The sequence below is a fragment of the Rhinopithecus roxellana genome, chromosome 10 (genome assembly GCF_007565055.1).
Source record: "Rhinopithecus roxellana isolate Shanxi Qingling chromosome 10, ASM756505v1, whole genome shotgun sequence".
NCBI lineage: Eukaryota > Metazoa > Chordata > Mammalia > Primates > Cercopithecidae > Rhinopithecus > Rhinopithecus roxellana.
Window position 1 is genome coordinate 19,518,518 of NC_044558.1, and position 26,119 is coordinate 19,544,636.

At 37.2% G+C, this 26,119-nt stretch overlaps 1 protein-coding gene across 1 annotated transcript in view; it reads right to left on the reverse strand.

Moving 5' to 3' along the window:
- NRK (Nik related kinase) overlaps window positions 1-26,119 on the reverse strand; it is a 134,923-nt gene that overhangs the window by 100,572 nt on the left and 8,232 nt on the right. The window lies entirely within an intron of this gene.

Sequence of the window (26,119 nt, forward strand, 5' to 3'; positions counted from 1 at the left end):
CTTAAGTGGCACAATCAGGATACAAATCCAGAAAATCTGACCCCAGATACCACATTTTTAAAACATTATACAATACTTCCTTTCACTACATGTTGGGTCAAATAACTTTCGTAACTGACCCTCAAAAACCCACTCACTGATCAAATCTATTTGATTAGCATCTATTCGAAACATCCTCATATAGATGTACGGAGAAGTTTAGATATTGTTGTACCTAAGAAAATCAGGTCCTTTCATATTTATAAGTGGTCCCAAGGTCCCTATTTCTGTCCCTAAATAGTCAGCGGTCCTGTGGCAGTGGTATCCTTAGCCTGGTATATTATGTTCTTCTCCTTTACTGAAATTGGAATGACTTACAAGCATACTAAATATTGACAATGCTTTCTGCTGCTGTTGCATCCATAAAGATTCTAAAATAGCATGCACATTGGCAATATCAATAAGATGTTATAACATTCAAATGTTATCAAATATTCAGATGTTTAGTATCTTACATGAGCACTAACCCTATGACATGATAAACTAAAATGAGATTTTTCAAGACATTCAAGGAGCATTAGTGTCACTTTATTACAGACTGTTTACATATCATTGAAGATCAAGTGGCAAAAGTGAAGAATAAAAATTTAGAATGCCTTTAAGGACAAAGATTCTAATGAGAGCTCTTTGTTAGGTACATAGGCACTTCCTCACAGAGTTTTCTCTTAAATGTCTTGGTTGTCAAGTTTGTTGTAAGCAACTGTTAATGTATCTAAATAACATATTTAGATATATTTTCATAAAATATCAAATAAAGGATTTAGCAAAACTGTCAAAAGAGATTTTTTTAATCAAAGAATGAACGATTACAGGAAGCTGATCAATAGAAGCAATAAAAGTGTTACAACCACAAATTTTCCTTTTGAGTGTGGTTGATAAACATTAAACTTGAAAAGAAATTGGTAAGATAAAAATTATTTTCCTTACAGGAAAACTATAACTATTGTTGATTGTCTAAGAACTGTAAAGAGACTCTCCTACTGATCCTTAGTTTATTTAGAAAATTTGTTGTACACTTAATGTTAGTTACTTTAGAGCGGTTTTAAAAAGTGAAGCACGAGTTGATATCTTACATATTTTATCTTTCACTTAATATATGGCATCTACAGTGGTTTAGTGGATCTCATCTTCTTTCTGTCAGTGTCAGAGCAAAATTTAAAATATTACTATCTCTAAATATCTATAGGTCCCTACTGCCAATAATTTCACTTCAGTATTTTGTTTTATAAATTAGAGATAAAGATCATCATTTATGAGACCATCACCTGAGGAGATAATCAATTATGTATGCTGCAAATGCAGACTTGTTTCCCAGCTAAAGGAGGTGAGAGGGCCTAAGGAGAAAGCTTTCAGAAACTGCCTCACCCCCAATCTTCTCAATCAGAATGATTTCAATATGTCTCTCCTTCTTTGTCTCCCACATTCCCACTGTCATTTGTAGCTCCTTAATAATACTTCTTACAGTATGCATTGTATTACAATTATTTCTTAATGCTCTTCTAGTTCAATTATGAAGTTTCTCCCATTTCTCCTAACTCTAGTTTTTACTTCTTCCGTTAGAATTATGTACTTCCATCTTACCATTTAGTATTGTTTCCTCTATTGAATAAAAAATCCTTTTGTGCTTGTTATTAAATCAGAGCACAGACAGGCAACCTAAGGCCCTTTTCCTCTCTTCCCCTCTGTTCAACAGCTTATATGTTATCTATACCCACAACTCATGATTGACCTGGTAAAGGCAAGCAGGGTACTTCCTCCAGGTCACTGGAGCAATTCCATGTTTATGCCTCTTAATTAAGATTAGATTCTCAAATGCAACTTAAGTCCTTTACCTGCAAGGGGATAGTTAACATTTACTGAACATTTCTTATGTAGCAGGCACTATGTCCTGTAAGGTAAGTATTATCATGCTTAATTTAATAGATGAGAAAACCTGAGGCTCAGATAGTTTAAGTAATTTGCCTAAGGTCACACAGAAAGTGGCAGAGTTAAAGTTAAAATCCAGGTCTCAGCGATTCTAAAGCTCATGCTTACAGTAATACACTACTCAGCTTCCCAAGGTAATCTAGGTTTTATTCATTTCAAATAAGAATAAAAGGAGCTAATTACAACTGAGGATTCCCTTGTAAATCCTGAAACTCAGCCTCAGAAAGAACAGAAGAACATTTATCACCTGATATATCCACTTGAAATATTATGGATCAGAACATAGTGAACCTGGGTTCAGTCAACTTGGGCTCAGGTTAAAAGAAATGTAGGTGAAATATACTAACTTACAAATGTTTGCTTTGTGACTCAAATAATTATGTTTAATCTGAAGTCCATTGACCAAATATATAAAATTGTATGCATGTGGCTTGTAGATGTTAATATTTCCTCACTTTCTTAATAGGAATATATCAAACTTAGGCTGTATTTTGAGGCTATTTGTCTTCAGTGAAATAACCAGCCGGTGTAAGTTAACCAAGAGTTAACTTACAACCCAGTCAAACAACTGGATTAACAAGGTTTATTTATTGTCAAATTGACCAAGTTGACTGGAAGAGACCAGTTAGTCTGTTTGGCAGCAGACTAACAAAGGTCCTCAAATCATCTGCAAAGTATCTCACTATGTAAATCCTATCAGGAGAGGGAATCCTACAACTTTCTACATCACCATCCTTAACTTCTGCCCTTTCTGAGAAATCTTGCCCAGGTTTCCAGATCTGAAAGTTCTGCAGAAACATTTAGCAAATTCTAAGCCATCATCACTGGGAAATTTACCGCAGAATGCTGTTACAGTACTCCAAACCATTGTACTAATCTGCCATCACCAACTTGCCAAAAAGGAACTTTGTGAAGGCAGCCCCCAAAATGCTACTCGACTGTGTACTAAGACGTAAGGAACAAATTTGCTTAAGTTTCCAGTTCACTAACAGGATACATTTGCAAAACAAGGAAAAGTAACTAATTCTATAATCAAAACCAGAGCTACAAGTATTCCTAAACTTTTAGGGATTTGTGGTATGGGAGTAGAAGACTCAGAATATTTGTTTATATTAATTCACGAATACATACTTTCATAGTTTACAGTATATTTTCATTGTGAAGGAAAGTCTTAAATACCTTCCTCAAATCTATATATCATAAGAACTTAATCTGGAGGATAATCTATATAAACTTATATGCCTGACATGGGGAAATTTTGCCCTTTCCTGAGATTCACCCAGTGGGAGAGAGATAGGCAGTTCACTATCCCCTTCCTAGAATATTCAAGTAATGATTAATATTTTTATTTCCTAAATTTGTGTGTGTGTGTGCACGCGTGTGTGCACACATGGTTGGTGGGGCAGTGTCAGGAATCAATGTTGCCAAACCACCTTGAAACTCCAGTGAAATGTGATTTTCTTCTGTTAGTGCCTAGTTCTAAGTGAGGATAATATGCATAATGAAGTAACAAAGGAGCACCTCAAAGGATGGGCTATAACTGAGGCAGTGACTCTTCGATCTGGTGCATACGTCGGAAATACCTAATCTGTTAAAACACAGATTGCCTGCTCCCCCAACCAGTACTCCTACTTGAGTTTGTTTCTGATTTGCTATTTCTGGAGTGGCTCCCAAGAATTTGCATTTCTAACAAGTTTCTGGGTGATACTGGCACTGCTAGTCAAGAGGCCAAACTTTGAGAATCACGATGCTAAGGGAATTAACATGTGAAAGTAGAATCTGTGAATCAACCAAACCAAAAGGTCATAAAAGAAAGATTAATGAGTCATTCCAAGGACGACAGGGACATGGCACTGAACTTTACAGGAAGAAACTGGTAAGCCAGAGGAGGCGGAAAAAACCTAGCTAATTTCATGAGTTGGCTGACAGATTTGAAGTTCACGAGAGTGTAATAGGAAATTCAAAAATTTTTAAAAAGTCACTCCATCCTCCTTTGCCATCAAAACTGTTAAGATATAGGGGGATTGGTGAGGTTTGAGCAGATTTGCAGTAAATCTATAGTGACTAGATTTTAAATCCACTATATTATCTGCCAAGGTTTTAGTTCTGGCTTCTGGGCTTCCTTTAAGAAAGTGGTGCACACTCGTGCCACTTCAACTGGCTTCCTTAATTGAAAACACTGGTACTGTTTTAGGGAATGGATGCTAACTTTAAAGGGGGAGGACTAAGAAAGAGAGTTCATGCATTTGGCATTGTTCAAATCCTGCTACTTAGATTTGATATGTGTTTAATCCCTCTTTTAAAGGGCCAAATATAAAAAAGAAAAAAAAATGAAGGCCAAGGCTCAAGTTATCCAACCAAAGAGCAACTGGATAATCCAAAGGCAGATTAATCAAAACCACATTTTTTTAAGGGAACACAGTCCCTTAACTATATGCTGTTCCAAGGACATGTGGACAAATGGGCTTTATTGAAATCTAGAGAGATAAAAGGAATAGTAGAATTCGTGGTTGCTAATGTCCCAAGTACCAAAACTTCTTTTATAGCCATGACCAGAACTTTCACCATTTCCCTATTTGTCAGTTAAATTAAAACAGCCAAATCTACATGACTATTTTCCCTATCCCCTCAATCCTGCCTTCAGACTAGGATCCTGTGCTTGCTACCACTTCAACATTCTCAACATATTGAAAGGTTCTGACAATATTTGACCCGAAGTCATTTCTGCTATCCACCAGAGGACTTAGAAGGCTCCACAACTCTGGCTAAGTTTCAGGTGAGCAAACAGAAAATGGCATTTGCAAAAACATTGAGAAAGTTGTTTCTCCATGTATCTAATATGGTTTAACTGTTTTCCCAAATAAACTCGAACAGTTGCTTTGAATGTACAGTGTGTGCTTTCTCTTCACTGAATGGGCCAAATCAATCAGATGTTTAATACTGTGTAGCCTAAATGGTGGGATTAAATCCCTTCAGCCTTTCCCCTTTTGTTGTTTTGCATTTAAATGAACCAGGGTCAGTGGAGGGTCATTGTAACCAAGAGAGACTTGATCCTGTAAGAGGAAAAAGCAGGCTCCCTGCATCAAGGGCAATTGGATAACCTCTGGCAAAAGTGTACCTTGCCTTCAGTCCCCTCCCCTCCCATGGTGCCCTTAGGGTTCTCTCATTTTACAGAGGTGCTACATCTCGCTTTGCTTTGTTAAGGAACCATTACCCTTTTTACAAAACTCTCTTCTCAACTCTCTCACACCCATCAGAAATAATTTACCTGCCATGTGCCTCATTTCCCTTGGGATTAAGGTGAGACTCACTCTTATCTGTGCTAAAGTATTAATTAGTGGTTTAATGCATTACTTAATTTATAATATAGACTTGAACAGGTGATTTCTAATAAGAAGTCCAAAAGAATGACTCTAATAATTGGAATTTTGAGAAATGTGGAAGGCTGGTCTGTGGAACGTATTTTTGGTCTGAGATATCTTTTCCGCAAATCACACCACATTAAGTCCAATCTCTTCCTTCCCAATACATATGCGTAATTTTTTCACCATCTGAAAAAGGTAATAAACCCTCTCTGACATTTTTAGTTTACACATAGAATCTCAAATTCAACTAAGCAGTGGTTCCCAATCAGAATCATTTAGGGTGGGTCGTGAGCATTTGCATTTTCAAATAATTCCTCCAGAAGATTTTGGTGTGCACCCTTACTTAAGAACCACAGAAATACAGAAATAAGGGCATTTTCTTCCATCAGAGGGCAGCAAGTCCAGGCCTGCTGCTACCTCTGCTCACAATGTTGCTGAAACACAGTTTCTCAATTCATGTCAGATTGTGGATAACTCTGGAAAGAATGCAACATTGAGATCCATGATCTGTTCATTCATGCTCTATCCCTCACTGCCTCCTACCACCCTGCATATCTAGTATTAGCAATTATTTGACCAGTTTCAGGGTGATATGATTTGGCTGTGTCTCCACCCAAATCTCAACTTGAATTGTATCTTCCAGAATTCCCTCATGTTGTGGGAGGGACCCATGGGGAGGTAATTGAATCATTGGGGCCGTTCTTTCTCATGCTATTCTTGTGATAAGGAATAAATCCCATGAGATCTGATGGATTTATCAGGGGTTTTTGCTTTAGTTTCTTCCTCATTTCTCTGTCACCACCATGTAAGAAGTGCCTTTAGCCTCCCGCCATGATTCTGAGGCCACCCCAGAATCATGTGGAATTGTAAATCCAAGTCCAATTAAACCTCTTTTTTCTTACCAGTCTGGGGTATGTGTTAATCAGCAGCATGAAAATGGACTACTATTACAGTAAATTGGTGCCAGTGGAGTGGGGCATTGCTGAAAATATACCCAAAAATGTGCAAGTGATTTTGGAACTGGGTAATAGGCAGAGGTTGGAACAGTTTGGAGGGCTCAGAAGAAGAAAGGAAAATGTGAGAAAGTTTGGAACTTCCTAGAGACTTGCTGAATGGCTTTGCCCAAAATACTAACAGCAATATGGACAACAAAGTCCAGGCTGAGGTGGTCTCAGATAGAGATGAGGAACTTGTTGGGAACTGGAGCAAAGGACTCTTGTTATGTTTAAGCAAAGAGACTGGCGGCATTTTGTCCCTGCCCTAGAGATTTGTGGAACTTTGAACTTGAGAGGGATGATTTAGGGTATCTGGCCGAAGAAATTTCTAAGCAGCAAAGCATTCAAAAGGTGACTTGGGTGCTGCTAAAAACATTCCATTTTAAAAGGGAAACAGAGCATAAAAGTTTGGAAAATTTGCAGCCTGATGATGCAGTAGAAAAGAAAAACCCATTTTTGAGGAGAAATTCAAGCTGGATGCAGATTTGCATAAATAATGAGGAGCCAAATGTTAATCACCAAGACAATGGGGACAATGTCTCCAGGCCGTGTCAGAGACCTTCATGGCAGCCCCTCCCATCACAGGCCTGGAGGCCCAGGAGGAAAAAGTGGTTTTGTGGGCTGGGCCCAGGGTCCCCATGCTATGTGCGGCCTAGAGACTTGGTGCCCTGTGTCCCAGCCTCTACAGCTATAGCCTAACAGGGCTAATGTAGAGCTCAGGCTGTGGCTTCAGAGGGTGCAAGCCCCAAGCCTTTGCATCTTCCACATGGTGTTGAGCCTGTAGGTGCACTGAAGTCAAGAATTGAGGTTTGGGAACCTCCGCCTAGATTTCAGAAGATGTATGGAAACGCCTGGATGGCCAGGCAAAAGTTTGCTGCAGGGGTGGGGACTTCATGGAGAACCTCTGCTAGGGCAGTGCAGAAGGAAAATGTGGGGTTGGAGCCCCCATACAGAGTCCCTGCTGGGGCATCACCTAGTGGAGCTGTGAGAAGAAGGCCACCATCCTCCAGACCCCAGAATTGTAAATCTACCAACTGCTTGAACCATGCACCTGGAAAAGCTGCAGACACTCAATGCCAGCCCATGAAAGCAGCCAGGAGGGAATACATATTTACCCTGCAAAGCCACAGAGGTGGAGCTGCCCAAGACCATGGGAACCCATGTATTGCATTAGTGTGACCTGAATGTGAGACCTGCAGTCAAAGGAGATCATTTTGGAGCTTTAAAATTGACTGCCCCGCTGGATTTTGGACTTGCATGGGCCCTGTAACCCCTGTGTTTTGGCCAATTTCTCCCATTTGCAGCAGGTATATTTACACAATTCTGGTACCCTCCTGGTACCTGGAAAGTAATTAGCTTTTTATTTTACAGACTCATAGGCAGAAGGGACTTGCCTTGTCTCAGATGAGACTTTGGACTGTGGATTTTTGGGTTAACATAGGACTGTTGGGAAGGCATGATTAGTTTTATAATATGAGGACATGAGATTTGGAGGGGCCAGGGGTGGTATGATATGGTTTGGCTGTCTCTCCACCCAAATATCAACTTGAATTGTATCACCCAGAATTGCCAAGTGTTGTGGGAGGGACCCAGGGGGAGGTAATTGAATCATGGGGACCAGTCTTTCCCATGCTATTCTCATGATAGCAAATAAGTCTCATGAGAGCTGATGGGTTTATTCAGGTTTCCACTCTTGCTTCTTCCTCATTTTCTCTTGCCACCACCATGCAAGAAGTGCGTTTCACCTCCCACCAGGATTTTAATGACTCCCCAGCCATACAGAACTATAAGTCCAATTAAACCTCTTTTTATTCCCAATCTCTGGTATGTCTTTATCAGCAGCATGAAAACAGACTAATACAAAGGGCCGCATAAGACACAATACAGAGAGACATTTTAAGGCAAGGCAGGCAGGCTAAACTTTGATTTGATTCAGTGCTTTCAAATGTTCAACAAAATCTAATATACCAGAGACAAATTACCAAAATTTTACATAATAACAAAAAGCATATGAAGATAAGAATGGTGGAAACAGATTCTGGAAAATCAACTAATAAATCATTAATATATTTCCAGATTCTGTCCAAAAATATTGAAAAGATTCCTATCAATCACAGTTGTTAACCACACTGAAATTGTCAGTATCTAAAGAAAGAATGAGGAGGTGAGATATAAAATTAAAATGAAATAACTTAAAAAAAAGAGATGTGAAGTGGGGCTGATGTGAACTGAACATAGAGGTTCATTTGTAAGAGGCTGCAGTAACTTAAGGCTGATTTATGAGATATTTTTCTCCTTGTATCTTGATGAACATCAATAAGCCTCCTTAACTTAAATTGAATAATATCATTTACTCATAGCTGTCACTCATAAGATTCTTGGAGGTACATCTGAATCATCTCTAATTTGAAAAGTATTATAGTTTCACTGTTACAATAAGAATAGCTATTACTATCAATCAGAATTACCACCATTTTAATTATTCACAATCTTACGTGAGAAGGAAAAGTAATGAGATATTTCACCTTCAGATTCCTAGAAGTAAGATACTTAGAGGATGAGTACCTAGAAATTAGAGTATTAGGTAATATCTGGGAAACCTTGAGTAAGTGGGAGTGAGTTAGGGAAGGAGAAGGACGTGGTATTTCTATAGCAAAGGGACGCTCTACATCTTTAGTTATTTGACCTAAAGGAAGTCACTTCCCCTCTCAGGGCTTGAGTTTTCTTATCTATAAATAATGGATTGACCTATGACCTGAATGGAGTCCTACCACCTCTGTCCTGTGGTAAAGTTTGATTCTTCCTCATCTGCCTCAGCTTCAGATTAGTGAATATTAAAATAAACTTTGTATTAAAGTCATTTATCTACCAATTTGTCCACTTGTGATGCTAATAACATTTTAATACTGGTCTCCATATTGATAAAAAACTTTTGCCTGTTATTTCATGGGATGATAAGACATACATTGCATAATGTGTTTTATTGTCCCCATTATTTTTCTGAAACTGTGGCTTAGGGAAGTTAGGCAACTCACTCCCTGGTCACTCACCTCATGGAGCTATGAGTTAAAGTCAGATCTATGTGACACCAAAGAACATGCTCCCACTGTGGCATGGCAGGGGACTAGTATGACATGATTATAGAAAGATGGAAGCTGCATACTCTAAACATGTCAAAGTAAGTCTCTACATGAATTTTCAGCTGACAACCTAAAATGTATTCCATGAACCTAAACTGATACCTTCCTGGTCAGGGTTCTTATCAAAGTGATTAGTCTTTTAAATGCTTTAACTGTCTAGTGTTTTTGAGAGAAGAACTTTCCGTTTTGAAATCGTGTAGCACGGTATCAATAGCATGCCTAATTTATTCCTGTTCTGATTGGTTCCAAAACTATATTGTGCACTGGGCATGCTGCTGTTGAAATATTTTACATAAAACTTATTCTGTAATAAAAAGCTAGTTCTTAGAAAATTTAATTGAATCTTTCTTAAATATTTACTATTCAGAACAGGCTCTTCATGAATGGCTAATTATTTTTTCAAGTAGTTTCTAATATTCCCCATATAATGTGCCATGTAATTTGGCTTTATCAAATGACTGAAAAGATAATTCATTAATTCTCTCTGTTTTCATTAGAAAGTCTCTTTGACACAGACTAGAGGAAAACAATGATGGTACTGGAACTGGGAGAGTTGTAGACATTGGATCCTCCTTATAAATGTTCCTTGGGGGCCTGGTGGAACTACCTTCCAGTTCTTTACTGATTTGAGTATATCATGTACAAATGTACTTCTTTTTTTTTAACTTAACAATTCTTCTATAGTTTTATATGGCACAGTTAAAAGTGAGGGCTTTACAGGCCAGGGATATCTCATTACAGACCTGGCTCAGACACTTACTGCATGACTTTAGACAAGTTATTTAACTTCACTATGCTTCAGTTACATATACAAAATGAGAATAACATTTATAAAAACTACTTCATGGGATTCCTATGAGGATCAAATGACTTAATGCCTATAAAGCATATAGAATAGTATCTGGTATACAGTAAGCTGTTAATTAAAGGTATCTTGAACTGTAATTGGCTAGAATCTAAGACTTATTTATTTTGTATCTGCACATTACAGCAAATAATCTCCTCCACTTTTTAATGAGAAACTAATTTTCCTGAAGAACTAGAAAGAGAGTTGATGACGGTAGAAAGTACAGCAAATGAAGTTCCCGAGGGCTGAGAGATGGTGACACTGTTTCTGACTCTATCTCTCTCTCCACTAAGACTCTTAGCAAATTCAGAGAGGACATAACTAACAATATTACATCATCTGGAGATCTACAGTGTATTGCTGCCTCTTTTGGAATCTTTTTAGGATCTAAAGAAGTGTTATTCCTTTGCAGATTGTCATTTATCCTCAAGGAACATTATTTACAGAATGGAAAAAAAAATAGTATATTCTCTGAGCTATGTTGACAGAATTAAGAGCAGGGTGATATGACAGCTGAATTTAAGCAGTTCTGCTGGCAATCTGCCTCAATTCCACTTCACACACTGACCATTCATGTCCTACATATCCTTCCTTAAGGTAAATTTCCCAATACCACAGATAAAATGAGTAATTTAACTTAAAAATCACAGAGATGGACCACATGCAATGGGGCTCTAAATGACACAAATGGTATTTCTGTGAGAAATCTATAGATTAAAGCCAGTGATAGCCTGGCCTGTGAAACAGAAGAACATAAGATCTTTCACCAAAAAAATTAACATCATTGATTGATATTGATTGCAATCACACTAGAGGCTTGGGCCTATATTAGGTATAATAAAACTGGAGAGTGACTAATCAATTCAAGTCACCAACTCTGAGCCCTTTCCCTTATGGGGTAAGGAAAAATAAACCCAGAGTGACCTTGATTCTCTTCTGTAGCCTAGGGGACTGAGCAGGCAAATGCTCTCCTTGGCATGTCAAGGAGAAAACTCTTCTTTTTTTTCTTGACCCAGCCCCTCAATGAGGCGAGAATTACTCACCTGGAGTCAATGATCCCTACAGCTGCCAGCAAAGCAGCATTCCTATAAAGCTCTGAAAGCACCACAAAACATTTGCCAGAAGAAGCAGGGAGGAGTAGCAGCTGTTCTGGGACCAGAAGACCACCTCCTCCCCACCCTTTGGCAGCTTCTTAGATAGGCTGATCTGGGATTCTCTGCCACACCACAGCAGGTGGGAGAGTCAGTTTCTTTCTTCTTTCTTAACATGACATTGTCAGGTGGCAAATCTGTGATGGGGGTAAAGCTGGTTCTGTATAAGGTTGGCAAATAAAGTACAGAACATGCCCACTTAAATTTGAATTTCAAATAAACATTTTTTTAGTATAACTATATGCTGTTGGGACATACATTAAAAATGTATTTGTTCTCCATCAAAATCAGATTTAACTTGGTATCCTGTATTTTTATTTGCCAAATCTGGCAATGCTACTTCTAAGATCTCTTGTATCCTATTTCTCTCTTTCCCCACTTCCCAGGCTCTATTCCTTCACCCCTCTATCTGGTCATCAGGGCCCTGGAATATAAGATTTGAATAAGGAAAACCACAAAATACAGAATTAACCAACAAAGTTTGATTCAGCACAGTGCTACTGCAGGGAATATAAAAGAAACAATGAATATTATCTAGTCCCTGCCCTCATAGCTTTTTTTAGAATGAAAAAACTTGACTGAGGCTAAGTAAATTGCTTGGGTCCACATCTCATTCTGCATGTTTCAATGCAAATAGAGGGCAAGTGGCATCATTAGAAACTCAAATGGCTTTTGCTTCCATATAAACCTACAGACACATCCTCAGGCACTAAATCTCTGTTACTGTAATTCATTCAAACTGAATTGTAGTTTTCTACCAAGTGCATAATTATATATAAAACACAAGTAAATGGCAAGGCGATTCACAACACCAACAGAACTCAAAAGATATGAGCACTTACAATGGAGCTGGGAGCACATTACTATATACACCAGCTGCTGAGAGGCAGATACTTTGTCTATTTAAAAATTACAAATTCTCCTTTTTTGTGGAGTGAGGAAGGCTTTACAGGTCAATCTCAATGGAATCATGAAAATAGCTACTTTGCTATTTATTTTTTTAAACAAATTATCTTGTATACATTAGCCAGCCATATGGATTTCTGTAAACTCTCTCCTGATGCAACTCACCTATCACTCATACCACTGCCAGATTCATAAAAGTAGAGGAAATGGGGGGAGGTTTATCTGGAACGTTCTGGCCTCATTCCCGGGTATCCCATCTGAAGGGCCTCAGAAAGGTAGGTTGACAGTGAATTATATTTCACTAATCTCCTTCCCTTGAATCCAGACATTCAGATCTGCCTGAGAAGTCCTGAAAGGCATTTGGATGCAATGTAAAAGAATCATTTTCCATTTTAGTAAGGTTATGTGTCCCAGATTCCAACAAACATTTTGGTAATTTCCATCAAATAACCAACTAATTATGTCTGTATATTTTGGGGTGGGGGCAGTAGTGGTGGTGGTGAAAAAATCAGTCAAACCAATTTTCACATTGCACTGGCTGGGATATACACAGACTCTGCTCCCTACCAGTATCATCTCTCGATTTCACACTTCTTTTAAACTAGTAGGCACCTTTCTACTCATGTATGTTCCTCCTTGCTCTTAGTGCAGTAGAGGGGAAGATACCACTACCTCTTATAGAGTAAAATATGTTGTTAAAGTATGAAAAGGCATAAATCAAGCATATACATATGGTGACCAACTGTTCAGACTGACAGGGTTTTCCTAGGACATGGGACGGAAAAAGCACCCCCCCACCCCCCCCCACACACACAGTGCAGGACCTGCAAAATAAACATTACTGAAGCTTTTAGAGTTTAATATTTCAAGCCATTTAATTTTCTTTTTTTGAAATTTACTAAAATTTAAGGTAATTTTAAAAAACCATTACAGCAACTGCCAATCGTAGGCAGAAGGCCACAAGAAGCAAGGGCATTTGTAGGCTCTTATTTATATGTGTTTTTCTTTCTAACAGCTGCCAATCCTCCAAGTCAGGAAATATTTACACATATTCTAGACATCTTCCTGAAGGTATGAGACTCTCTTGAAGCCATCCTTATACTTGGCCATGCCAATAACACTACAGCAAACTACAGTACCCAGAGAAAAAATATACTCTTTCAAGCTTCCTAAATGACTCATTCAGCAGAAAGTAATAAAAAAGTAAGGCTAATATTTCCATCCTTTGGAAATATTTATCTCTACACAGTGCCACCTTTTTATAGTCAGAATAGAAAGTTACTTAGGTGGTATAATTTTGAAAGGCCAACCTGTCTCCAGCATTGGCTTAACAGGGTGTCACTGCTCAGTCCTTTCCATCAAGGCACATCTGCAGAGAGCCCCTGTAAAAATAGTCATACGGGAGGGGGGTCACTTTTGCACATATAGTTTTAGTTTCAGAAGAAATTGTATCAAGCACCCATATGTATACGGTATTGTGCTAGTCCCAAAGAGATCACAAAGGTGATTAAGATAGATTTTTTGAACATAGCCAATGTTTCTCATAACATCTGCTTGTGGAATGATAATACTACTAATAAAAGGAGCATATGAGTGTGGGTAACAGAAAATATACAAAACAGTCTGCATTGAAATTTCTGCTTGCAATTTATCCCTTATGCCCTGCTGCCTAATATGTACAATGCATTTTACTAGGTATTCTAAGAATAGATTTGAAATGAAACAGTCCAGGTTCCTGCCCTTAAAGAAATTCATGAACTATAGACTAATGAATTCTTAGGCATCCACCCCAAGCTTTGTAACTCGTTTTCTACTGTCATTGCAACACTTCATTTTGTGGAAAGGTGGGAGGAATTCAGCTGCTTGCAAAATTCTTGTAGAGGTTAACCATGAGGAAAGTCTTAAAGCTGTAATTTCTGTTCAAACTTGCATGCTCATCTGATGAGAACAATATAAGAACAATTTTACTTAAATAGCACACCTTGTATTTGCCTCCTCACCTGCAAACCCCTACTGTTTCCATCCACCTGCTTAACTCTCTACCTCTGCCACCCTCTAACCTTCTAAGCTATAGCCACTTCGACCTACATGTAATTTATTCAGCCCAGACTCTGGCATCTCTGTTCTCAGGCAGGGAACAAATGAGGGTCCCCTAAGTTTTACATATTTTAATCTTCACTCATGTTTTCAGAAATCCATTCATTAGAAAATACACAAACTTTTTTAATGTGTTGATTTTTAAAATTCCTACCAGTCAGAAACCAATCATCTATAAGGGAAGCACTAACTTTCAATGAACCTTTGTTGTTTCCCTCTTTTCCAGGGATCCCAGTAGAAGCAACAAAACAGGAAAAACACCCTTGCCTCAGAGATGGGCCTCTGCCCACAAGAAGAGAGTGAAGAGATTGACAGTAAGTACTTCTCTACCTTCTCATGGCTTCCAGGAGTCTGAGTAGAAATTTAGTCATGAGCTTTGAGTATCCTGTAAAGACTATCTGCTCGTGCACACCCATTTCTGAAATCTATTAAGTTCCAGAAAAAGACCCTAAGACTAGACTGTCTTAGTGCCCATCAGGAAGGAAACAAATATGTTGGAGGGACACATCATTAATGATCTTCATTACCGACCTCAGCTCAGCAGTTTCTTGTAAATTTTTGCACTTGGGCAGATTGTTTTTCAACTGGCTAATCTAATTGAATGCTTTTTGACTTTGGCTTGTATCTGTTGAGCTCAATATACTATATTATGATTAAGATACAGACCTGGGGTCAAGCAAATTTTGGTTTAAATCCTGACTTTGCAAGGCAATATCCTAGCTTTGTGAACCTATTCAGTAACTCAAGTTCTTGAATCCTATTTCCTCATTTGTGACATGGTAGGATGATGAAAACAATGGTAGTCACCTCATAATGCTCTTATGAGCTGTAAACACTCAGTAAATGTTATCCGTTTTAGAAACATTGAGGTCACTATCTCTAAAGTGACTAATATTTAAATCTCCATCTTTTTCTCACCCAATTCAAACACTCAATAATTTAATTTATTTTATTTTATTTTTCTCAGAGTCAAGAAAAGCTGTCTTTCTCTGAGGATTCTTGGACTTCTCCTTTTAAATCATGGTAGTATTTTTGTTTTGTTTTGTTTTCTTTTCAGAGTTAATGATTTATACAAAATGTTACTGGCAGTGCTTAGAATATAATCAATCTTCCTTCCCTCAGGGGACCCTGAACAATCTAACCTTCTTTTCCTAGTCATAAAGGGACTCTGCCTAAGAAGGACAAACCCAAAAGGAGCTTTCTTAGTTTTCTAACACAATTACACATAAACTACCACCATATCATAATTTCTTCAATTGAAATAATACACAATTGACACTTCATTTTCCCTCTCTTTATGCTCTGGTAGAGGAGGAATTTATTACAACCTGGGTGTAGGTAAGCAGGAAAAAATAAAACTGCAGGATAAGGATCTGTTTATATCTTTTTATATTCTTTGATATTTTAATTTAGTCTTACTGATAAGCTTCTTTTTAGGAGCCTGCCTTCAGAGTAGCCTCAGCATCATAAAATTATAAGAGCTTCCACTTTTCTTTGGATACCCTCAGAGAGCTACAGCAGCACATTAATCACCAAGTGCAATTTTGGCACCACCCACACAACTACCTTAGACACAGATGCACAAGTATGGTACAATGCTGGAAGTCCTAAAATCAGGTTAGGACTATTCTTATTTCAAGAGTAACAACTGCTGAAGTGCTATTTTCCAAAGCGTGTTTCATGAAATGTGATGAGGACCAAGTTCACTAGTTTTTAGTGGTCAACTGCTAGAGGATAAACTAAAGAAAGAACTCTTGATACTTTAACCACCTTAACAGAATTTACTCTGAAAAGCTGACCATAATTATATATATATATATATATATATATATATATATATATATATATACACGTACATATATACGCAAAAGCAAAATAAAACAAAATTTGCTTTTTGATACACTAAAGATTACATTATTACTTCTAACACTGCCCAACCCACCCTCACCACTGTTTAAAGTGGTTTATAAAATATTATACAAATAAATTTTCCTAGGACTGATACATTAAAAATAGCATTAAATATATAAGTTTAGCAGCAATTAGGCAATTTTGTATGTCTATTTTCAGGTAACTGCATTATTTCCCCAGAGATTTATACTTACGTTTCATAAAGATTTTATTTTATTTTATTTTATTTTATTTTATTTTATTTTATTTTATTATACTTTAAGTTCTAGGGTACATGTGCATAACGTGGAGGTTTGTTACATATGTATACTTATGCCATGTTGGTGTGCTGTACCCATCAACTCGTCAGCACCCATCAATTCATCATTTATATCATGTATAACTCCCCAATGCAATCCCTCCCTCCTCCCCCCTCCCCATGATAGGCCCCAGTGTGTGATGATCCCCTTTGTGGCACATATACACCATGGAATACTATGCAGCCATAAAAAAGGATGAGTTTGCGTCCTTTGTAGGGACATGGATGCAGCTGGAAACCATCATTCTTAGCAAACTATCACAAGAAGAGAAAACCAAACACCGCATGTTCTCACTCATAGGTGGGAACTGAACAAAGATTTTCATAATTGGTATGTTTTTATCTGGTTGACCAAAGCCACCATGCTATAAAGAATTTATTAGTTTTGGCTTTTGTTTAGAAATGTGTATTTGTCTCCAAATATTTAAATTTATTTTTTCCTGCACCTGGAAGAACTTTATAACAATCAACTGGATTAAGCATCTGCAGAAATGACATAATATATTTTGTGTTACCCCAATACACCAAACACATAATTTGAATTCCTTCCCAATATATATCTGTGAACATATTAAACAGATTAAAGTAGTTGTGAAAAATAATTATGACCTCTTGGGAGCAGAAATCCCATGACATTTACTTTCCCCTTTCACACCTGTCAGCTACTAACTGCTTCATCCTCCCTCAAGATTTATTGGGAAGCAAAATAAAATTTTGGTATAACATATTAAGAAAAAGTCAAGCCTGCAACTCAGAGGCCTGGATTTTATTCCACAGTTGGAGAGTTGTCACGGCCAAGATAGAAATACTCCATTTTTCTCCAAGGCCTGTAAGCCTCAGCAATTTCCACTAATTTGGCCCCCTGAGTCTCAATTTATTTAGCCTATGCTGTTTTTTTCACCCCCATTGCAAATATTCAACCTGTTCTCTTATTGAGGAAAAGCTTGTTCTTGGAGTCTCATTCTTTAGAAGTTTCATTAGACTTTCTACATCCAGGAACAAAAACAAAAAAACTATGTTCCAAATTCCTCTTTTCATTTTTTCCAACCTCTCTCATTCCTTTCCATTACCCATCACTCCCTCTTCAAATAAAGCGGTCACGGTCATACAGAACATACTTCCTTTCTTATATCTACTAAAACTAACTTAATAAAAATGACCACTCCTAAAAAATGTAGTCTGATCATTCTAACTAGCACCTAGTACGTAACATGGTACTTGGGACATAGTGTGCATTCAATAAATGTATTTTTTGAATTTTTATTACAGAATGGTTTACACATTCAAAGCAATGTTATTTAATAGGTAAATTTAATGTTTCCTATGCTAGAGTAGCCTGAGGGTTCCTTAAGAAAGACCAATCCCTACTTTTGAGGCACATTATCACAATGTCACAGGATGAAGGTGGAACCAAGACATAACTCTGGACTTGTGGCACTGTACTATGAAGGCACAATAGCCTAGTATGCCTGTGGCCTCAATTCAGCTTCAGCTTCAGCTCCTGCTTCAGAAACTTGCAATGTATAATGAAACGCATAGTGCTATGTGCTTTATGGGTGCTCAAGCATTATTTGTTGGCTGACTTAATTAAGCTATATTTGCAAAATGGCAAGGATGTGAAGAAACTTTCCTACCTAAAAAGAAAGCATTCACGGTGCTAGACATTTGGTAGGCAAATAAACAGTATAATTTCAGCCTTAAAGGAAAAATACTCAGATCCCCGTCCAATAGGCCCAGTGGCTAGGCAACCCAAATGTCAGCACTGTGTTTCTGAAACGTAATTTAAAACATCATAAATTGTATGTCATCAACTTTGAGGACAACATTCCTTTCCTTCCTTTCCATTCCCATTCCCTGCACCAACTTCAAATCCAGAAAATATAACTAATAAACTTAAATCTCACCTGTCTGGTGAGGTTTGCAAGTAAAAGTGATGTGTCAGCTGATGATTTATAACACCAAATTTAAGGGTGATGCATTGTTTTGAAAAGAAATTTCCATATTTAATGTTAATACTTTCAGAGTGCAAACAATTCAGGAATTTGCTCCTGACTGTGACCTTCATATATCTCACTTAATCTACTGACCACCAAGAGACAGATGACTCCTGTGATTTCTTTCAAGGATGGATGCTTACTTATGGCCATGGTGTGTTTTTAGGTGTTAGAACACTACGAAACTTGGGGTGGTCCCTTTCTTTCACCAGTATTTAACTGAATTTCAACTAGGCATTAGCATACATGGCAATTAGGCTCTATGCCCAACTTAGAAATTTACTCTATTTCAGGTGAATTTTTCCCTTGCTTGAAATGGTTGCCTTGAATCCTTTCCCATTCCTTTTTCTGTCCTCACCACCTGCAAATGGTAACGTAGGAGTAGGTGATTGATATCAGGGGTGTAGTCAAGACCTCATGAAGGGCCAAGGCAAACTCGTTCATTCTGGATATCCAATTCATTGTCTCACCTCACTAGTATTATGCTTAACAAAATGGTGTTAGATGACATATAACATACAATGAAGCATTCCTACCATCCCAATAAACCTGCTACCCAGTTTTACCTTCACATTGAGTGTCTTATTAGTTACTGAGCTAAAAATCAGGTCTCACTGTCAGGTGGTGAAATAGAAGAAAGAATAGAAAAACATGTTAAAAATCATTTTATTTGTTAAAAAGTGGAACTACTCCAGCTAACAGCCAATAATCATCTTCTACTGTGTAAGGTAGAGAAGTGACGATAGGATTACTATAATTATGCTGATGACAGTAAGAATAAGAATAGGTTACATTTTACTGAGTGCCAGGCACTGTACTAGGTGCAATATCTCAGAGCCAGAAGAAAGCCTGGAGATTATTGAGCCTAATACATTTGTTTTATTGTTGAAGGAATGGGCCCAGAAAGTCAAGAGCACGTTTACTGTCAGTTACTGGGAGAGTCAGGTTGCCACCTCCAACTTTGCCACCCTAAAAGTCTTGGTCTATTTCTTAGTACTGTGGTCTTTCTGTGTCTATTGCTCTTGGGGAAATTATTTGTTTTTAATAGTACCATTAAAAATGAGTTCCAACCTATTTTCTTTTTTCTAATATGGCTTCACATGATCAAATACTAAACGTTCTTCCAATTAAAATGACGACCCATAAACTATGAGACTAACAGTTAAAGCTGAGGAGAAAACTATGTTCTCTAACCCTACTGGGGCAAAAAAAAAAAAAAAAAAAAAAAAAAAAAAAAAAAAACAACAACAACAACAACAACAAAACGAAAGAAAAGCAGTACGTTCTCTCCTAAAAAGAGAGAAAAATAGAACCCACAATTTCAAGTGAGGTTTGAACCGGCAGGAGGTGGGAGAAGGTGAGAGGATAGGCATCTAATTAGAGGAAAAGAAGGAAAGGAAAAGGATTACAATAGTAGTGTGAGACTCAGCCTTCATTTCAACGTGCACAGACCTCAGCAGACAGCTGGAAACCTGCCAGGGAACGAGGCCTTGGAAACAAGCTGGAAGACATTGGAGAGACTTTAACCAAAACAAACTCCAGCAGGGGATGTGGTTGGCAGCACTGAAAAAGCAAAGGACTCTATGAGTCACTCTGACATTAATTTTGAATGGTATCATGCTTCTATTTTGCACTACAGGTTATTTATACAACATTTGGTACTGTCTAACACACACACATATATATAATATGTAAAATATACATACAGATACAGATGTTCTGTACTTAAATATTATATTACAGACGTTAGAAAAGAAAAAATCCAATATCTCACTATTCTAATCATTAATTCACCATTTTTTAATCTGCATGTTTTAACATAGCTGTAATTGGGGCACACATATAATATGGAATACTTTACTTAAGACCTTAAGCATGGTTCTATGCTGCTAGATAACTTCATAAATATTGCTTTATAGGACAATGATATATTAACTTTTTAAAAAGTAGTTTACTTCCATCTTTTTAAGCTATTGTCATTGAATTTTTTAAAAATAATAGAAACAATAATGATGACAATAACTGCCATTTAGCAGATATTTACCATATTCCAAATATAAGTGTGTATATATATGTATATTGTTTTGATATTTTATAGCAACTCCCAAGGTAGGTATTATTAGTCCCATTTTATAAATAAGGAAACTTAAACTTAGTTTAAGTGACTTGCTCAAGGTTATAGCTAGTTAATGGCTAAGTAAGCACTCAATCAGGTCTGCCTGGTTCAAAGCACGCCCTTTTTTCACCAGAATATGCTATGTTTCTTCTGCAATGTATATCTACATGTTTTTCTATGTCTGGGATGTTTATCATATATTTCCAAAAGTTGAATTATTGGTGTGAAGAGAATAAACATTTTTAAAGTGTTTATTTACATACTCCAGATTGTTTTCCATGAGGGTGTTATCAGTGTATAGCACCACCATCCCAAACATTTTTATAGTAATTAGAGGTAGAAAAAAAGAAGTAAAGTCAATGAGTGACAGACGAAAATCATTCTGGTGTAAATAAAGTTTCTGTAAGCATCTAGCTTCTATAACACAGAAGTTTGTACTTTGAATATCTGATGTTAGAAATTATTGTCTATCTCTGGATCTGAGTAGGTACACAGAAAATTCTTAGGATTTATAAATGTGTACAGGAGGATCTAGCATATGGTAGATTCTTCAAGAACATTCAGTTAAAAGGAATTAACGTGGACTTTTTGCTTTTGATGAGGATGTGAAAGTTGGAAAGAGTGCCACATCCAACCTCACAACAAGAATAAGCTGAATAATCTATGTAATCATAACTTTTCTTCAATCTAGAGAGAAGTCTCAAGGCAACCAACTAGCCTGAGGTCTGAAGAAAGACAAGCACCTGCAAAAAGAGATGGGACATGAGCACTAGCTCACCTGTGGCTGTAGAGGGAACACAAGGTCACAACAGAAGCAGGTATAAAGAATTCAATTAAATTTTTCTTTTTTTTTTTTAATTTTTGTGGGCACATAATAGGTGTATATATTTATGGGATGCATGAGATATTTTGGTTACAAGCATGCAAATTTTTTAGTGAATGGCTAAAGAGCAAATGTGGGTTAGCATGAGAGTATAGAACCCTTGGAAGCCTTAGACACAGGACACATTTATACAAACATGCAGATTTATGGTACAGATCAGTTGGAGATGTGTAGCCACTGCAGTGGAAAAGGTAGGAAACCAGATCCAGTTCCTTTCCCTTTCATGAATAAAAGTCTTAATCCCTAGGGGAAAGGCAGCAAAGTGTATTCTCCCCAGGGTAAAGATGAAGACCTATTGCAGCTGGGGAAAGGTAAAAACAGAAAAAATTCCTCCAATTCTGGGGGAAGGATAATAATTAGTTGTGGGCCCAAACAATTAGAAGTATCCTACCACTAGAAGAGGGAAAGGATAACTAAGAAAGTCCCACTCGTGTGACACAGAGGCCCAGGATCTTACAAGACTGAGGTTGAAGCATAAAAACAGAGCATTTCTCCCTGCCCACACCACCAGACCAATAAGCACTTAATAAGAAGCAATAGCAGTATACCATCAGGGGAGGGCAACAACATGGAGAGAGAATCTCTCTGAGGCAAGATAGACAGGGAAGATGGAAAGTTGAGAAAAGAACAGGGATATTCAGAAAAACTCTCCAGAAGACCAACCCCCACATACGCACAAGGTATTAGAGGAATCTGAAGCTGGTAGTGAACTGAGAGTAGCCATATCAAAAACATAATTCAAACGTAGTTTATCTTTTTATTAGATTGAGTGAATTCTCATATAAACAACCTCGCTGAAAAAGTGTGCCCATTTCAAGAAATAAGTACTATTTACTTTAATCTCTACTGTTCTACATACTATGTCATTTAAATAAAAATTATGAAATAAAGCAAAATAAAGAACATTCTCAAGAGACAAAGCAATCAACATAACCAGCCTCAGAGATGACTTAGATGTTGAATCCATCAGACAGAGAATTTAACGTAACTATGATTAATGAATGAAATGTTTTAATGAAAAATATGAATAGACAAATAGGGGATTTCAGTACACATGTTAGCTATTAAACAGTCAGGTAGAAATGCTAGAAATGAAAAACAGTAGTATTGTTGAAGAATGTCCTTGACAGTCTCATAAGCAGACTTGAAACAGCTGAGAAGGGAATCAGTGAAAGTGAAGATAGAAAAAAAATTGATCAAAATTGAAACACAAAGAGAAAAAAAGGATGAAACACACACAAACACACTCCAAAACACAGCATTTAAGAACTGAGGGATAATATCAAAAGGCCTAACACATATGAAATTGGAGCAAATAGAGTAGAAAAAAAATATTTGAAAAGATAAAGGCCAAAAATTTCTCCCAAATAATGAAATATGTCAAACCACATGTCCAGGAAGCTCAGAGAACCCCAAAGATCTCTAAACATTATCTCAGATAAATATCCTTTCAACACACACGCACACACACACACACCCCTCCAGACATTTCACATTTAAACTGCTGTAAAACAAAGACAAAGAGAAAAATCTTAAAGGAAGCCAGAGACAAAATATAAAGGAGCAAAGGTAAGAATTACAGCAGACTTCAGAAACTATGCAAGTCTGAAGACAAATTGGTGTGTTTAAACTGCTGAGAGAAAGAAAAAATAATAACTCTCAATCCACAATTCTATACACAGTGTGAATATCTTTCAGAACTGAAGGAGAAATTAAGACTTTTCATACAAAAACAGAGAATTCATTATCCAGCAGCCTTGGACTATAAGAAATACTAGAGGAAGTTTTTCAGGCTTAAGTTCTACATACCAGAGAGAAAGTTGGATCTACACAAAGAAATGAAGATTCCAGAAATGGTTAAAATGAAGATAAACGTAAAAGACTTTTTCTGACTTTTAATTGCTGTAAAAGATAATTGATTGGCTAAATTTTAAAAATAGTAGTAGTGAAAAGTGGAAAAGAATGAGTATAGGGAAAGTACAGTCGTTTTGTGGGTTTGTAGCATATGTAAAAGCAAAATAGATGACAGCCATAACCCTAGTACACCAGTTGGGACACCACACAGTGAAGAGGTAGAATACTCCTTGAATCTAGACTGTGATTAGTTTAAGATGTACATTGAAAATCTTCATTGTGGTGGCAGTTATATGACTGTATGCATTTGTCCAAACTCATAAACTTGTACACTTAAAAGAGTTAATCTTACAAATATATATTATACCCCAATAAACTCTGAGTTTTAAAAAAGGATATTCACATGCACAACTTACCATTTTACCCTCTTACTTTTCTTCTTTGGGTGCCATCAAAGTTCGTTATCACATGAATGATAATGAGCAGCCATCTTTCTGTGTTGCCTAATTTTAACCTTGCTTCTTACCTTATATGACTCTGAGCTTTTTATTTCTTACATCTGGTGACTCTGTACATTTGAATCAGAACAAGTATACACACACACTTACACACACACCTAAGGAACTAAAATGTGAATAGAGCCATGGAGACTGTAAATGTACCATAAATATTCTATGTATAAGATGCAGGTATCTATGTATAAGGTGGCAAAATTGACCTAGATCCACAATAATCGTTCGGTACAGGATGCAATTGAGGTAGCATAAACAATATATTTCAGTCTATATCATATCACCGTCTACAGCTTATTGGATCTGTTAATAGATATGATCAAAATGGTTTGAAAAGATTTGGTCATGAATACTAACATTCCCTCTGTTCCCTATATTCACCAAGGTTCTTTCTGTTTTGAAGACCTGTCCACATGCTATTTCTACTACTCAGTTTCTATGCTATGAGTGCTTTATTTAATTTATTATTTTATTATTTTTATTTTTTAAGAGATAAGGTCTTGCTCTGTCACCCAGACTGGAGGGCAGTGGTGTAAACATAATCCACTGCAGTCTCAAGCACCTGGGTTCAAGTGCTCCTTCTGCCTTAGACTCCTGAGTAGCTAAGACTACAGGTGCACACCCACTGCACCGGGCTAACTTTTTCTTTTTAATTTTTTGTAGAAATGGTGTCTTGTTTTGTTGCCCAGGATCATCTCAAAGCTCTGGCATCAAGCAATCCTCCTGCCTTCATCTCTCAAAGTATTGGGATTACAGGAGTGAGCCACAGCAGCATGCCCTATAGGAGCTTTGTGCAAAGTTTAAAAAGCATCCTCCATTCCTACTTGGGCAGATGAATAAGAAAAGAAGCCCCTCTGTGTAGATGTAGTCCCAAAGTTGCAAGACTTGGCAAGAAAAAAGGCACCCTTTTCTGAACTAGAAAGAAGCCGCTTCCTCTGGGCTTATATTAAGACACCTCTACACAACCTATATGTAGAGGACCTGTGATCGGTCTGCTGTAAGGATCAGCCTAAGGACAGTAATCCGTTTTTTTAGCAACAGGCCTGGGAAAAAAGAGCACTGCAATTGTATAGAACATTACACAAGATTGAGAAAATGTCAATTCCCCTTATTAGAGAGTAGAAAGGTACCTGATCAGTGTGATATGGCTACTAAAACACTCTGCCCCAAACCAGCACTTAACACTGTCCATACCTCCACCTAGAATGTAGTAACATCATCCTCCACAACCACACCTTTTTTTGGTTACCTCATATTTATCCTCCTGATATCAGTTTAATGGTCACTTTCCCCTTCCAGGGAGTGGGAGATCAACACTGACCTTTCAATCTAAATTAAACCCCCTTGCTTTATGCTTTTATATCACCAAAAATTTTCTTACAGATCTTATATCACAGTTGCAATTACAGTCATCCCTCAGTATCTGTGGGGGAATGGTTTCAGGGCCTACTGTGTACACCAAAATCAGGGGATGCTCAAGTCCCTGATATATAATGGCATAGTAATTTTTTTTTGCATATAACCTACTCACTCATACACTCCAGTATAATTTAAATGAGACTAGATTACTTATAACATTTAATTCAATGTAAATGCTATGTAAATAGTTGTTATACTTTATTGATTAGGGAATAATGACAAGAACAAAAGTCTATACATTATGTATTTTTAAAATTTTTGATCCAACGTTGGTTGAATCCACGGATGTGGAACCCACAGATACAGAAGTATACAGTTATTTGTGTGCTTACTTATGTAATGCGTGGCTCCAACAACCCCCACACATACAACATATACAAACTTAATCAATACATTTCTCAACCATAAGCCACAAAAAAGCAGAGACCTTATCTGCTGTGTTCATCATTTTATTCCCAGAGACTATCACAGCATCTGCACATACTTAGTGTTTAATAAGTAATCACTAAATAAATTCAGACTTTTTCTTGTTAGATTCTTTAGCAAATTTTATCACACATGTGCACACTCAAGTACACAGTATGATATAGAATGTTATGGAAACATTCCTTTTAATAATATTCAGTTTTCAGTTGAATGTGAGTAATTAGAATGGTATGGATGTAT